The 16965-nt window shown below is 44.3% G+C and overlaps 1 long non-coding RNA gene across 1 annotated transcript; it reads left to right on the forward strand.

Annotated features, from left to right (window-relative positions):
- Positions 1 to 1838: 1838 nt before the first annotated feature.
- On the forward strand, positions 1839 to 12207 carry LOC134298246 (uncharacterized). Its single transcript, XR_010005213.1, has 2 exons — positions 1839 to 1890; positions 11794 to 12207. It is a non-coding gene; the product is annotated as an uncharacterized LOC134298246 (long non-coding RNA).
- The last annotated feature ends 4758 nt before the right edge of the window (positions 12208 to 16965 follow it).

Consider the following 16965-nt stretch of genomic DNA (forward strand, 5'->3'; position numbering starts at 1 on the left):
TATTGTGCCTTGGGCCTGGTCTGCACAGACAGCAAGACGTGGTAATCCCAATTCAACTGAGATGACAGTGGATGAGGTGACAGCATTTCAAACCTAGGCCACATTTCCTTGGGCTAAAATTACAGTGACGTCAAAGTTACTCTTCATGTGCAAAAATGTGGCAAGTACTTTCAGAGCCATGAGTAGTGGCAAATTACAGGTCTATGCAAGAGTCTGCCAAAGTATTTCCTAAGCAACACAGCCACTTTGGTTATGGTTAAACCAATGTGATTCTGCCTGCACAGCCTTGCTTAGAATTCCACCCTTGTGTATGATTAGGCACAACTATTTGAGTCATAGCATTTACACCTGCATACAATATCAACAGAATTTCTTTTCTAGCCATTTCACCTGTGTTAAATTAATGTGCCTACAGGCAGATAAAATACAAACACATGTGGATGACAGAGTCAGCCATATCAATTACTTGCCCTGCATGTTTTGTATGCCAGTTAACTACAACACATACAACACAACAACTACAAAACATACAACAACCCTTAAACTAGTATGTTTCTTCTTGGTTGGAGCTGCATTATATGCCTGTGTACAGCTGCCCATAGTCTAATGCTCAAACCATCCTGGCTCTTGCTAAACTAAGAGAGAGAAATGTACCCCAAATATCCTGAATTACCTCTCAAATTTCTCCACCCCTGTCATAATGTTGAGTGATTTCAGCTAACTGCGAAATATGGGTATGAAGTCCGGCACACTTTGATATTTCCAAAAGGCCAGATCAAGACACTAACTGAATTTGAAAGCAACAAACAGAAGTTTTATTGTTTCCAGCCAGAAAGGATGTCAGTTCAGAATCTGTGCTCAAAAAGAACTGACATAAGGCATACAGAGAAGTACAGAGCATGTAATCCACATTGATAGCAATTCAAAATACCTGCACCCTTCCCTGATTGGTGGATAAGACAGCCCGGATTGGATCTGGGCTCCTGTTGGCTGGCGATTCCTCCTGACATCACCGGTTGGAGGGCAAAAGAAACAGTTGCGGTTAGTAAATTCGAAGTCCAAGTCTGTTTAAAGATCCATGAGAGGTGGGAGTTCAGGAATGTGTTGACATCAAATGCAAATAGTCACGTGATTAACATAATGTCCAGTCGAGGTAAACACAAAGAGTCAGTCCGGAAAACACAAAAGGGTGATTGAAATTATTTGATGAAACAATTGGCTGGTCTCGCCTGCAGCAAATCTGCTGGCATGTATCAGCTGATGGCTCTGATTCCATCAATGGGAGCTAAGAAGTTTCCCAGAACATGTAAGCATATTTACTAATGGGGGAGAGGTTTGACAATGGAAGGCAGTTGTAGTTTACATAAACACAATAGATATCCCATCAGTGAGATTGGGCACCTCCAGGCTTGCATACATTAGCTATCTTAACCCATTTCGAGTCCCAAGGTTTGAGATTTGCAGTTCCAAGGGTTTGATTGGATATAATTTATATAATTCATAAAGGTGGATTTCACAAACAAGAGGAAATATAGGTGACCAGAGTTTTCCAGAGTTGAAGAGGAGCAGAATTTCAACATTGAAAATTGGTTAAAAAAAAAACAAATTTATGTTTCATTCATCTCTGTTCATTTGTGTTTAATTTCTTGATAAAATAATTGACTTCCATTTCACTTGTTATCAAAGCCATTTCAGGTTGTCAATACAGTAATACTGTGTGTACTAAGGCTCTGCTTATTTATTTATTGGGTCATGAAGGTGCTGGTGCAAGATTGTTGCTGACGTTTGTTAGGCAGCTTTGATGTCACAGAGAAGACTGGGTGACAGAGGGGTGTTTAGGAGCAATGAAGCAAAAGAGCAATGCAGTGAGGAACAAGAGGCTGAAAAAGGGTAAGTGGAAAGAGCAGGAGATTTTTTTTGAGCAAGAGGAAAGGAGAATGAGCAACGAGGGGAAAGGATGGATAGACAGAGAAGGCAGAGGATGAAAACAATTAAGAGGCTTAGATGGCAATGAGCCTTGCAGACTGTGGGAAGAGGAAAAAGAAGTTAGACCCAATCTACACTGATCATTTAATGCAGTTTGAAGCTAGCTTCACCCTGTTGCAGCCAGACAAGAGACTCACACAAAAGTGCATGAAAAAAGCCCTTAATGTGCTTAAATGCTCTATGATTTGAGTAATCACCATCCGGGCTTCAAACTGGTTCCAGGATTTCCTATGTAAACATCTGCACAGTGAAACCATGTTCTTCGATGTCTAGTGTAGACAGGGTCTTAGGTAAAGGTTTTCCCCTGACATTAAGTCCAGTTGTGTCCAACTCTGGGGGTTAGTGCTCAGCTCTGTTGCTAAGCCAAAGAGCCGGCATTGTCCGTAGACACCTCCAAGGTCATGTGGCTGGCATGACTGCATGGAGTGCTGCTACCTTCCCGCCAGAGTGGTACCTATTGAGCTACTCACATTTGCATGTTTTCGAACTGCTAGGTTGGCAGAAGCTGGAGCTGATAGCAGAAGCTTACTCCATTCCCTGGATTCGAACTGCTGACCTTTTGGTCAGCAAGTTCAGCAGCTCAGCGGTTTAACCCACTGCACCACCAGGAGCTCTAGACAGAGTCTTACAGAAAGAAAAGTCTAAGAGGGTTGTTGTATGTCTTTCGGGCTGTGTGGCCATGTTCCAGAAGTATTCTCTTCTGACATTTCTCCCACATCTATGGCAGGCATCCTCAGAGGTTGTGAGATATGGATAAACTAGGCAAGGAAAGGAAAAAATATATATCTGTGGAGAGTCCAGGGTGTGGCAAGAGTCCTTTGTCACTGGGAAGCCAGCATTAATGTTTCAGTTAATCACCCTAATTAGCATTGGAAAGGTTTTGTCTCTTGCCTGGGGGCATCCTTTGTTAAGTCATTAGCTGTCGTCTGCCCTGAGAGTGTTGATTCCCATCTACCGTTTTGATTTTAGAGTTTTTTAATACTGGTAGTCAGATTTTGTTCATTTTCACGGTTTCCTCCTTTCTGTTGAAGTTGTCCACATGCTTGTGGATTTCAATGGCTTCTCTGTGTAGTCTTACAATCTATACTGACACTATATTGTGTCTTTGAGACAACTTAAAAGCACAGTGGCAACAACATGCTTGTTGCCAATGTACACTTGCAGCATGCATACAATGCACTTGTAAAATCATTGAAAGGAAAGTCCAAGTTCAGCCAAATATAATGCTGTAGTAGAAGCCAGTGTATTCCAGATCCAGGGGGAAATTGGCTTCACAAAATGTGGAGTGTATTGTAGACACCCTCTCCTGCTAAAACACATGATCGATTCCAGAACAGGGGCTGCCATAAAGTGCCCCAGGATTATGGCTGGGAAGTAGGGGACTAATTGACCTCCTGGGTGGGGTAACTGATTACCTCTGTTATTACTGCCTGTCATTTTCTCCTCCGCATCCTCCAACCCTGCATGCCTCCAGAGTGCTGATGTGCCTCTCTCCTGGAACGAAGGGGGCCCTGTAGAGCAGTTTGAGGCTAAAGCTCTGTGTTCAATGTAATCACCCCACTGGCATCAAAGCAGTTCCAGATCTGTCAATATTATCACCTCCAAAGCTAAACCAGTTCTTCCCAAACTGCTTCTAAACTGCATTAAAGTGTCAGTGTAAGAAGACTGAGAAGAGCCTCCGGTGGCTGAGTGTGTTAAAGCGCTGAGCTGCTGAACTTGCAGACCGAAAGGTCCCAGGTTCGAATCCGGGGAGCGGAGTGAGCGCCCGCTGTTAGCTCCATCTTCTGCCAACCTAGCAGTTCAAAAACATGCAAATGTGAGTAGATCAATAGGTACTGCTCCGGTGGGAAGGTAACGACATTCCATGCAGTCATGCTGTCCACATGACCTTGGAGGTGTCTACGGACAACGCCGGCTCTTCGGCTTAGAAATGGAGATTAGCACCAACCCCCAGAGTCGGACACGACTGGACCTAACGTCAGGAAAAACCTTTACCTTTACCTATAGTGTCCCTACTTCGTGGATTTTCACTTATTGCGGTGTGAGTAGATCAATAGGTACTGCTCCGGCGGAAAGGTAATGGCGCTCCATGCAGTCATGCCGGCCACATGACCTTGGAGGTGTCTATGGACAACGCCGGCTCTTCAGCTTAGAAATGGAGATGAGCACCAACCCCCAGAGTCGGTCACGACTGGACTTAATGTCAGGGGAAAACCTTTACCTTTACCTTTAAGAAGATTGAGGGAGGACCCAGACCTAAGGACAAGAAAATTTAGTGGTGCACAAGAATAAAGAAAAGATAAATAGCTAGCTTTAACATTATTTACATCCTTTTCACTGTTAGAGCCAACATTAATTTGTGTTAGTCAAAAGTGGTAGTAAAGGTAGGTAAAGGTAAAACGTTTCCCCTGACATTAAGTCCAGTCGTGTCTGACTCCATCTCCATTTCTAAGCCAAAGAACCGGCGTTGTCCGTAGACACCTCCAAGGTCATGTGGCCGGCATGACTGTATGGAGCACTGTTACCTTCCCGCCAGAGCGGTACCTATTGATCTACTTACATTTGCATGTTTTTGAACTGCTAGGTTGGCAGAAGCTGGGGCTAACAGCGGGCGCTCACTCTGCTCCCCAGAGTCGAACCTGCAATCTTTTGGTCCACATGTTCAGCAGCTCAGCGCTTTAACACATTGTGCAGTTGTTTCCGGGGAAAGGTGAAGTATTTAATGCCTTATAGTAGTAAATGTTAAGTAGTAAAGGTAAAATGGAGATGAGCACCAACCCCCCGAGTCGGACATGACTGGACTTAACGTCAGGGGAAACCTTTACCTTTACCTAGTAGTAAATGTTAAGTACAGTCCCAAAATTATCATGCAGATCAATTGATTTTGTGCAGGAGATCCTCCTAATGAATTATACCAACTGCTTTTAATTTTACGGAGTTCTATTTCAACATCCCATGGACGTGCCAAGATGAAACCATGTCTGCAAACTATTAAATGACTGAAACTCAGCTTTGTAACATTTCTAAGCAATGACTTCATATAAAATGGTGGCTGAAAGGAACAGGTTCAGACTTCACTAAGATTCCCCACAGCACCATCAATATTCAGCAGGGTGTGATAAATTCATTTCCAAAAGTACCAGCATACCCTTTTAGTCCTGCTATTATCCAGAGCAATTCATTGAAATGTTACCACATTATTAAAGGGCATATTAGAGCAATTAAAACCTGCATTCAGATTCTGAATCCAATATTAAGAAATGAAAAATTGACAATCCCGGATGGGTGAAGTTATAAATGCATTCTTCAGGCATAAGGACACAGTGGCACCACAGATAAGACCAGGCAGTGAGTCAATGACGCATACAACACCAGAAAGTGCCAACTTATCTAGCTTGGCACTGTCTACTTGTGGTTTCCCAGATGATTTCCCAGGATGGGTGTTAGGTCAGCTACACAAGATACTTAATAGAACAAACAACACAAACAAACACTTGCCATATTAAAAAAAACATTTAAAATATCAATTGCATTTCATATTCATCATTATCTTAGGAGTCTTTATAAACACTTTGAAAAGTTTCAGATTCCCACTGCAATTACACACAGCCCAACAAAAAAAAAATCTCGGTGTCTTGGTTTTTAGGCCTGTTCCTGGGTTTACCTGGAGCAATGGTTCAGAAATTTGCATTGGATACACCCATCAGCTCTAGTTTCTTAGATATGTTTATCATGATTTTCTATAGGTCAATAAATGGCAACTAGTAGATGGCACTTGTTCTTTATCTCAAAAAGTAGAGCTGATAGGAGAAAGTTGGTACCATTTTTGGAATCATAAGGTCAAATATATCCAGAAACAGGTCTAACATTTACGGCACTAAAATGTATGTTGGCCAGTATTATCATTATGGAATTCTGAGAAACCTAATCCAAATCCAGGCTCTGGTTATTATCACCATATTGCAATGGAACTGGGTGAGGCACTGCAGTTTTTCTAAAGCCACCTGTGACAGATCCCTTTTCCCAAGCTAGCCCCACAGTTCCAGCCCTTGGAATTCTACCACTCACACTGTCCTTGTTCCCACCACTTAATCCCATCTTGAATTGGGTTCCTGAGCCTCAGGGTGACCACTGAAATGTGGATCTGTGACTGTGTTACTGTCAATTCTTTTTGGTAGGTATGACTTTGTAGTTATTTCAGCTAGAATCACGGTTAAGAAGGTCTAGGCTTGGTGATTTTCCACTAAACCAGATCAGCCAGGACAAAACACCCCTGTATTGAAGGCAAATTACAGAAGTTAATTACAATCTGGCCAGAAGGGATGCAAGTACAGAGTCACTGCTCAAAAATGTACAAAAACATCTTCACAGTAAAATACAGTAGAGTCTCACTTATCCAACGTAAACGGGCCGGCAGAACGTCGGATGAGTGAATATCTTGGATAATAAGGAAAGATTAAGGAAAAGCCTATTAAACATCAAATTAGGTTATGATTTCACAAATTAAGCACCAAAACATCATGTTATTCAACAAATTTGACATAAAAGGTAGTACAATATACAGTAATGTTATGTAGTAATTACTGTATTTACGAATTTAGCACCAAAATATCACGATGTATTGAAAACATTGACTACAGAAATGTGTTGGATAATCCAGAACCTTGGATAAGTGAGTGTTAGATAAGTGAAACTCACTGTACAAGACATTTTATACAGTTTTGACAGCTATTCAGACTTCCCGTTCCTCCTCTTGATTGGCTGAGAAATGGACCTGTGAGGATTGGCTGGTCATGGACAGGAGAAGGGGATCCCCATGACAGGAAGGAGAACAACAGATAATTGGTTATTTTAAAGGTCCAGTCAATTGCAGAGATGCTGTCACGGAGGCCGTGAAACAGAAAGAATGATTATGTGGGTATGCAGATTATTCCTTGATTGATTCAAGTGTCCAGTTCCAAGAAGACAAAGGTGCAAGGCACAGAAAGCAAAAGGTGACAATCCTGGGTAACCAGAGTCTTGGCTGTCCTTTCAGAAGATGAATGTATTCATTTTTGTCTTAGCCTTGTTTTCTTTGAGAACTATAAGAGAGACTTGAAACTTGAAACAAGGTTTGTAATCCAAGCAGGAGGCATGGAACTTAAACAGGAAAACAAGATACAAACCCAAGAGCTGAACTCATAACTCGGAGCACCCAAGAGAGGCAACTTGACACATGAAAATCCAACGTTGATCTCTCCACTGAATATTGACTCCAATTCCTTAAGAATACTCCTTCTGGCCCATGACATCACTCTTTCTCACACCTGGGTTCCCTTTGTTTATCTTTCAGTCTCTAGGAACACCGGATTTGTCTCTGTTTTGCACTATTTCTTCTGATTTGTAAACACTGGGTTATCTGCAACTCTCCTGTCTCCTCCACATTCCTTTCACAGTCAATCCTTGGCTGATTCTCATGAAAATCACTGCCTGGTCCCCCAAAACATTCCCATCATCTCAAAAAATACTTTTGCTTTCCCCTACAGAAACACCAGGCTCAACCAGAAAATCCTCATCCTCAGAGGCTTCACAGGCCTCAACACTAGCCATGTCCCACCTCAGAAATCTGAAACAATTCTAGAACACTACCACTGTTTGGAAATACAGTAGAGTCTCACTTATCCAAGCTAAATGGGCTGGCAGAAGCTTGGATAAGCGAATATCTTGGCTAATAAGGAGGGATTAAGGAAAAGCCTATTAAACATCAAATTAGGTTATAATTTTACAAATTAAGCACCGAAACATCATGTTATACAACAAATTTGACAGAAAAAGTAGTTCAATACGTAGTACTGTTATGTTGTAATTACTGTATTTACGAATTTAGCACCAAAATATAACGATATATTGAAAACATTGACTACAAAAATGGCTTGGATAATCCAGGAGATTGGATAAGCGAGGCTTGGATAAGTGAAACTCTACTGTACTGGTAAGTGGAGACAGGAGGTGCAAAGTCATGTGGCACAGTTGCCCAAGCAGAGGTGAACCACCACCATTAGCGAGGGCTCAGTCAATACCTGGAAATGCCAACTGAGGAAGTTTCTATGTTGATCCTCCTCCATTTTACTTTTCAGAGGTGCCATGATCATGGGCAATCATCCGTGGCTAAGTATGATTGTCTTCCAATAGTAGAGTCTTAGCGGTGGATCCACAAGTGACGGTGAAGCCTTATTCTAGATACACGTGGTCTTTTACATTTAGGACATAGATTTCCGACTGGAAGGCAGTCAAGGATTTGCTTGACATATCTTCCTCTTGGCTTGTTTCTTCCTTTTGCTCTGTATTCATGCCTCTTCAAAATCCATAGCACCATATCAGTGCTGTTCCTCTCCCTTTTCACCCACTAGCAAGAGGCTAGTTCCCTGCAGAGGTGCCATGGGTGAATGTTTCCCCAGGAATTCAACTGGGCATTTCATGACATCAGGGGATGATGTCGCACTCTGATGGTCATCTAAACTGTAAAAAACAGATGCAAGGAAAGGTTGCTACCACAGTCTGCATATTTTTCAAGATAAATGTCTGCTCCAGTAATTGCTAGTTGCTCCTTGAATCCTGAAACAGGAAACTACTCACTACAGCTCTAAAGATGTTTTATACAACTGCATACGACTCCTACCTGTTTGCATAACCACTTATTCTGATGAAAGAGAGAAAAGACTAGAAAACGGTAACAATCATTGATCTCTTGTCTTTGCTTTCAGCTTCTTTCCCAGCTACTGAATAACATTTTGTAGACTGTATGAATAAAATTGAGGTCTAAAGATAGTCTCCTCAGAATAACCAATTGTGTACAACACACTCCCAGGGGAAGATATATAGTCATTTCATAAATAACAAAACAGTAGAGGTTAAAAATCCCTCTGGGATGTTTTGATTGATAAAGTCTTTCAGCTACAGTCCTCTCTTGAAGCTATAGCATTCCTTTTTCTCTCTATGGGGAAGATTAAGGGTGATTTTAAAAGAGTACATGTTATGCAACTGCTTTGCCTCATCTCTAGGATTTTTCTGGGTCAGAGTGGTATGCTTGTGTCGTGTGTCCTGATAATATCATCTTGCTCTCGTAATCTGCCTTTGCTTTCCTGTCATTTCTTCCATCATTCCTTCCCTACCTTTTGAGGAAAAAAGTAAAGTACTACAATTGTCATGTAAACAGCATTCCCTAGGAGCTTTTGTATGAGGGCACCAAGGAAAAGTTTGGAAAAGTTTACTTTTTGGATTATAAGGCACACTGCCATATTGATCAGGTGATTCTGGGAACTGTAATACCCAAAGTCCGACAATGATCTGTATTCAAAACATTTGCTTAACGTAAGGCAATTGTCAAAAGTGAATAATGTTGAGTACAAGGCACTAGCATAAGATTTCAATTTCAAAGTAATATTGTTGTGACTGCGCCTTCGGGGACTGTGAATGATAGTGGTGGGATCAGGAGAGGAAGGAAAAACCCTCGCAAGGAGGGCTCGTTGGAGGATTTGCACAGAAAGAGAATTAGGGACCTCGATGGGGAGTCTTCTGAGGAAGATTCAGATGGGGAGTCTGTGGAAGAAATGGATGCTGGGGAACAGGTGGTGGCTGAAGAAGTGGGCACTGACTGGGCACGGGCACTGGAGATACCTGTGGAGGAATTGGGGCCCATGGATACTGCTGACACTGGGGAAGCTTGGGTATCTTCAGAAGCAGACCCCACTTGGTCTGCTTGGAGGAGTGAGGATGGATCCTCAGGTGTGCATGGAGCTGGGCGTGGGCAGGTTGATTGGGATTCTGATGAAGAATTCGGGACACCCGACCCACAGGCGTTAGCTGTGTGGAGTTCTGATTCGGATTAAGGAATGGGGACACCTGCTCTTTGGGTGTTGGTGTTTGAATGCGCAGGGGGATTGAGATAAATTGGGAATGTTTAGCCACTTCACTTTGCATGTGGCAAGGTGTTGCTGGGCACCACTGGGACTCCTGTACGTGTTACTGAAGACTGGACTGGGACTTTGCTTCAGATGTAAGTTAATCTGGGTTGTTCTGCAACGGAGGGCTGGAACTGTGTGGGTTTTCCTGGACTGCACTGTTATTACTATTTTGCATTACCTGCTGTTGCCTCCGTTGCCTTGGCTCTTTGTGCCATTCCATTTCGTGGACCTTGAATTGATGACTACAATCCCTGGATCTTGGACTGGAACTTGACTCTGCTTCTTTCTCCGCTCCTAAAAGCCTCTCGGCGTCGCTCTCTGATTTGTGTCTTCCTATGGCTCTTGACTCCTGGCTTGCCTCTCAACCCTGTCGCTGCCTCCTTTCCTGACCCTGGACCGACCCGACGATGTCTCTTCGCTTCGTTCCTTGAGCTCCTGGCGTTGCCTGCATTCTTGAAGCGGATTATTGCTGCTCCTCCTGTTTTGACTCCGGACCGGTTTGACGACGTTTCTTTGTTCTGCCCCTTTAAATCCCATAGCCTGGTGTTTGTCTCTGCAGCGGCTTGGAACCGTTCTCCTCTTTCGCACCAGCTTCCAAATTTGTTTACAAGCTGCTCTCAGCGGGAATCACCTTTGCCCAGTTTGGGTTCCTGTTTGAGACTTTAAGTTTACATTGCTAGTTTGGGACTTTGGGGAGTTTTTGGGGAGTTTCCAAGTCTTTGCTTTGTTTTGGCTGCTTATTCCAAGCCAACTCAGAACGTTTTGAGTCAAATTGAAGAACCTTTAGTTTAATCTAGATTATTTGCTTGAATAATCCGGTTTATTTGTTAAAGCGTGTTTTTTAACATATTTTTGTTTGGACTGCTTAATAACACTGAAAGTTAAGTGTTTTAAGCCATCTTTTATGTTTGTGACTAGTTTTTGGGCTATTTCTTGAATAAACTCTGTTTTGCTCTTTAATTGGCGTCTGACTTTTGACAAATATACTCTGGCTATCAGTTGGGACAGATTAAATGGGGGCTGGGGTTAGACAGAGTTGTTAACTTTGTGTCCTGCATTTGTGGATTTTCTTGAAACCCCATTAGTAACATCAGGAATGGACAACTATTACTATTTTTAGTCTGATTCATGGGGGTCTTCTCATATCCATAATGTAAGCTGTAAATATTAAATAGCTGTGATGGTTGAAGAACTTCACTTTTTGGCTGATTCAAACTTCCTGTAGGTGTTTCTACATGATGTCTGCAGAATTACATTTTTATTCATGCTGCTGATGTAACAATGCACCCCACAGAACTCATTTTCACTGCAACACTCCTATTCACTTTCAGGTCTGTATTGATACTTTTTAGCAGTACATACAATAATAGTAGGCACCATTCTCTCTGCATCTGATTTGGGGCAAGAACTGGGGCTGCTTTCCCCAGCTTTCCAGTTGACTGATGAAACCACCTCTGAGGATTTCTTGCCTAAGAAAACCTTAGGCAACTCAGTGAAATTAATGGGATTGCCAAAAGTCAACAGGCAACTTGAAGGCATGCACACACACACAGTTTCAGAAAGGTAAGAGAGGAGAGACAAATAGGAGGGAGTCATCCATAGTAGCACCTGCTCCATCACTCCTGCCCAGCCCGTTTTTCTTCCTAAGTAGATCAAATTATAACCTGAAATCACCGAATACATATTTTATTAGGCAGGTAATTTAAAGGATGAGGCTGAGTCGGGGAATTCATAAACCACAGTCATATCAGAAGACAAAGTATCGCCATTAATCTCTTAAGGTAGAAATGGAAGCAGAGAGAAAGGAGGACAGCAATAATAATAATAATAATAAATGCTTCTCTCCCTCCCTCCCTCTTTGCAGGCTCCTGATGCATGCTTAGAAACACGACAGGCTGCAGCTCCAAATAAGCCTCATTTGCATTGCATATTTCTCTCAGGAAATTCTCTGTCCTTCCCAGCAAGCAACTGTGTACATAAGAGACATTGTTCTGCCAAAGAGTTTACACAAATAACTCTGACGGATTTGTCATCCCACCTCAGAGCCCTTCAAAGTACCCCTAGACCAGAAGAAAGGAAGTGTACCTTGACTTTCCACCCCGCAGACTGCACGGCTGCACTACTCTCCTTGCTCACTCTTCCTCTCTGTAAGATGGCTCAGGCAGCAAAGTATAGGCAGCATTTGCCACACATCCATCTCATCAGTATGCAAATTTGCTTTCATCATAAAATTAAATGCATACCAAATAATTGTTTCAAAATAAACTCCTTCATGATTCATTTTCTGTAAATCATAGAATCATAGAATAGTAGAGTTGGAAGAGACCTCATGGGTCATCCAGTCCAACCCCCTGCTAAGAAGCAGGAAATCACATTCAAAAATAACCCCTGACAGATGGCCATCCAGCCTCTGCTTAAAATCCTCCAAAGAAGGAGCCTCCACCACAGTCTGGGGAAGAGAGTTCCACTGCCGAACAGCCCTCACAGCCCTCACAGTGAGGAAGTTCTTCCTGATGTTCAGGTGGAATCTCCTTTCCTGTAGTTTGAAGCCATTGTTCCGTGTCCTAGTCTGCAGGGCAGTAGAAAACACGCTTCCTCCCTCCTCCCTATGACTTCCCCTCACATATTTGTACATGGCTATCATGTCTCCTGTCAGCCTTCTCTTCTGCAGGCTAAACATGCCCAGTTCTTTAAGCCGCTCCTCATAGGGCTTGTTCTCCAGACCTTTGATCATTTTAGTTGCCCTCCTCTGGACGCTTTCCAGCTTGTCAACATCTCCCTTCAACTGCGGTGCCCAGAATTGGACACAGTATTCCAGGTGTGGTCTGACCAAGGCAGAATAGAGGGGGGAGCATGACTTCCCTGGATCTAGATGCTATTCCCCTACTGATGCAGGCCAAAATCCCATTGGCTTTCTTAGCAGCCGCATCACATTGCTGGCTCATGTTTAACTTGTTGTCCACGAGGATTCCAAGATCTTTTTCACATGTACTGCTGTCTAGCCAGGCGTCCCCCATTCTTTATCTTTAATTTCCATTTTTTCTGCGGAAGTGAAGTATTTTGCATTTGTCCCTGTTGAACTTTATTGTGTTAGTTTCGGCCCATCTCTCTAGTCTGTCAAGATCGTTTTGAATTCTGCTCCTGTCTTCTTGAGTATTAGCTATCCCTCCCAGTTTGGTGTCATCTGCAAACTTGATGATTGTGCCTTCTAACCCTTCGTCTAAATCGTTAATAAAGATATTGAACAGAACCGGGCCCAGGACGGAGCCCTGCGGCACTCCACTCATGACTTCTTTCCAAGATGAAGACGATGCATTGGTGACAGGGCCGGCCGGAGATATTTTTTGATGTAAAGCGGGGGTGCTGAAAAGCGCCCCCGCCACCGGCGCCCTGGCCCCGCCCAGCGTGCCCTGGCCCCGCCTCCCACGCTGCGTGGGAGGCGGGGCCAGGGCGAATAGTGAGGGGGCGGGGCCAGAGTTGGCCCCGCCCCCGTGCCCTGGCCCCGCCTCCCACGCAGCGTGGGAGGCGGGGCCAGGGCACGCTGGGCGGGGGGGCGGGGCCAGAGTTGGCCCCGCCTCCCACGCTACCCCCGCTCGCCCGTCTGGCCTTTTGTAGCAGGCCAGACTCAGCGGAGGTTTCTCCAGGCCGCGATTGCGGCCTGGAGGAACCTCCGCTGAGTCTGGCCTGCTACAAAAGGCCAGACGGGCGAGCGGGGGTAACGTGGGAGGCGGGGCCAGCTCTGACGCTGCTCCCCCCCCCCCCCGCCCAGCGTGCCTTGGCCCTGCCTCCCACGCAACGTGGGAGGCGGGGCCAGGGCACGCTGGGCGGGGGGGCGGCGTCAGAGCTGGCCCCGCCTCCCACGTTACCCCCGCTCGCCCGTCTGGCCTGCTACAAAAGGCCAGACGGGCGAGCGGGAGTAGCGTGGGAGGCGGGGCCAGCTCTGACGCCGCTCCCCCCCCCCCCGCCCAGCGTGCCTTGGCCCCGCCTCCCACGCTGCGTGGGAGGCAGGGCCAAGGCACGCTGGGCGGGGGGGGGGGGAGCGGCGTCAGAGCTGGCCCCGCCTCCCACGCTACTCCCGCTCGCCCGTCTGGCCTTTTCTAGCAGGCCAGACGGGCCAGGGCGCACTGGGCGGGAGGCGGGGCACCGTCAGGGCGGTGCCCCGCCTCCCGCCCAGCCTGACGCCGCCCCCCCGGGCCTGCGCCCGAGGCGGCGGCGTCAGCTGCCGCATTAGTGGGGCCGGCCCTGATTGGTGAGCACCCTTTGGGTTCGTTCGCTTAGCCAATTACAGATCCACCTAACCGTAGTTTTGTCTAGCCCACATTTTACTAGTTTGTTTGCCAGAAGGTCGTGGGGGACTTTGTCAAAGGCCTTACTGAAATCCAGGTACGCTACATCCACAGCATTCCCTGTATCGACCCAACTCGTAACTCTATCGAAAAAAAAGATCAGATTAGTCTGGCATGACTTGTTTTTGGTAAATCCGTGTTGACTATTAGCAATGACTGCATTTGTTTCTAAGTGTTTGCAGACCACTTCCTTAATGATCTTTTCCAGAATCTTGCCTGGTATGAACGTGAGGCTGACTGGACGGTAATTGTTTGGGTCGTTCTTTTTTCCCTTCTTGAAGATAGGGACCATATTTGCCCTCCTCCAATCTGCTGGGACTTCTCCCGTTCTCCATGAACTCTCGAAGATAATTGCCAGTGGTTCTGAAATAACTTCCGCTAGTTCCTTCAGTACTCTTGGATGTAGTTGATCTGGCCCTGGGGACTTGAATTCGTTTAGAGTGGCCAGGTGTTCCTGGACAATTTGTTTCCCTATTTGGGGTTGGATTTCCCCTACTCCATCGTCCAAATGTTTAATTTGTATATTTATTTTATATACCTATATAACCAGGATCACGTAGAAATGTCTTGGTCAAAAAGGCATACCTTGCAGAAAAAATAAGAAGTGTGATCTACTGTCATCTCAGTATTAAGAACAGGCTAGCTTGTGAGCCTTGTGAAAAAACAGTGGTTATAAATTATGTGATTGATTGATGGCATCTGAATACAACAGCACTAGGATGCTGTGCATTTTCCAGGCTGTATGGCCATGTTCCAAAAGCATTCTTTCCTGATGTTTCACTCACATCTATTTTTCCGGGCTGTATGGCCATGTTCCAAAAGCATTCTCTCCTGACGTTTCGCTCACATCTGTGGCAGGCATCCTCAAAGGTTGTGAGGTATATTGGAAAACTAAGCAAGGGAGGTTTATATATCTGTGGAAGGTCCAGGGTAGGAGAAACAACTCTTATCTGCTGGAGACCAGTGTGAATGTTGTAATTAATCACCTTGATTAGCATTAATGGCCTTGCCAGGTTCATTCCTGCCTGGGGGAATCTTTGTTCAGAGTCGTTAGCTGCCCCTGATTGATTCATGTCTGGAATTCCTCTGTTTTCAGAGTGTTGTTCTTTATTTACTGTTCTGATTTTAGAGTTTTTAAAATACTGGTAGCCAGATTTTGTTCATTCTCATGGTTTCCTCCTTTCTATTGAAATTGTCCACAGTTTCAACAGAAAGCCTTCGACAACACAACAGCACTAGTTTGCCACTGATTTATTACTGATATTGTTGTTGTCATATCCCTTCAAGTTGACCCTGGCTTATGGTGGCCCTCTCTTAGTATTTTCTTGACAAGATTTATTCCAGAGAGGGTTGCTATTGCCTTCCTCAAAGATGTTAAAAGATCACAGCTTGCCCAAGGTCACCCAATAGATTTCCATAGGTGGGTGGGGGTTCCTATTTGCTCTCTTATTTGGGGTTAACTTCTACAAGGCCAGTAAATTTAGAGTTTAAAACTACCAAAACATGCAATTGGAATGGAAAGGCGGGAGGCATTCCAGAGTTAAAAAAAAAAACACCTACAGTGTCAAAGAGAAAGTTTTGCTTTTTCCTCACGAAAGGGATAATTGCTTTTCTTTTGCTTTTAATAGGTTGGTAGAAACGCTATGGGCAAATTGTTCTGCTATGGCTCTGCATTTGGAGGAGCTGACTGATCCACTCCAAAGCCACTGTGGAGCTAGAATTGAATGCCCTATGGCAGCTGATTACAAGACGAGGACAAGGAAGTGGACTCATATAGCAGTGTATCAGAGAGACCCTTCTTGGGGTAGCAAATGTAGATCCGTAAGAGCATTTCATAAATTTATCGAGCATAGCTCACTAGTAATTCCCTCAGAACACACTGATGTGCTCTAGCCTACAGTCTGGAAATTACTGCCCAAAGGACACCGAATTCTAGCTTTGAATTCTTTATGCCAACTTTTCCCATCTCTCCGTTAAAAATATTTTTGAACCCGCTGATTAATTGAAAGTGGGGAATTGTGTTTTCAGCTCATCTCCTCAATCAATATCAGCAAGTTTTGGATTGAGAAAGAAAAAGGGAGAAACTTTGGCATAAGTAAAATATGTAGTCCTTTACAGGTTACTCAGTAGTTTGGCTACTATTTCTTAAGGGGAGCTGAGGCAATGATGTGAAAAATGTGTTGGATTTTACAAAATGCAGGAGCTCACTTTTACAATGGATTAGCATGAGTAAATCTGGCCTGCCCAGGGCTAGATCTGATGACTTTTAAACATCAGAAATATAAGGCCATTTTTAAACAGCCAGGAAGAAAAGGAATTACAGTAGAGTCTCTCTTATCCAACGTTCTCTCATCCAATGTTCTGTATTATCCAACGCAGTCTGCCTTTTAGTAGTCAATGTTTTTATAGTCAATGTTTTCAATACATTCCAATGTTTTGGTGCTAAATTCATAAATACAGTAGTTTTTTTATTTTTATTTTTTTTGCGTCAGGAGCAACCGGAGTTGCTTCTGGAGAGAATTGGCCGTCTGCAAGGACGTTGCCCAGGGGACGCCTAGATGTTTTGATATTTTACCATCCTTGTGGGAGGCTTCTCTCATGTCCCCGCATGGAGCTGTAGCTGATAGAGGGAGCTCATCCACACTCTCCCTGGGTGGGATTCGAATTTGGCAGCTTTCAGGTCAGCAACC

This window comes from Anolis carolinensis, chromosome 4 (assembly GCF_035594765.1).
Source record: "Anolis carolinensis isolate JA03-04 chromosome 4, rAnoCar3.1.pri, whole genome shotgun sequence".
Classification (NCBI taxonomy): domain Eukaryota; kingdom Metazoa; phylum Chordata; class Lepidosauria; order Squamata; family Dactyloidae; genus Anolis; species Anolis carolinensis.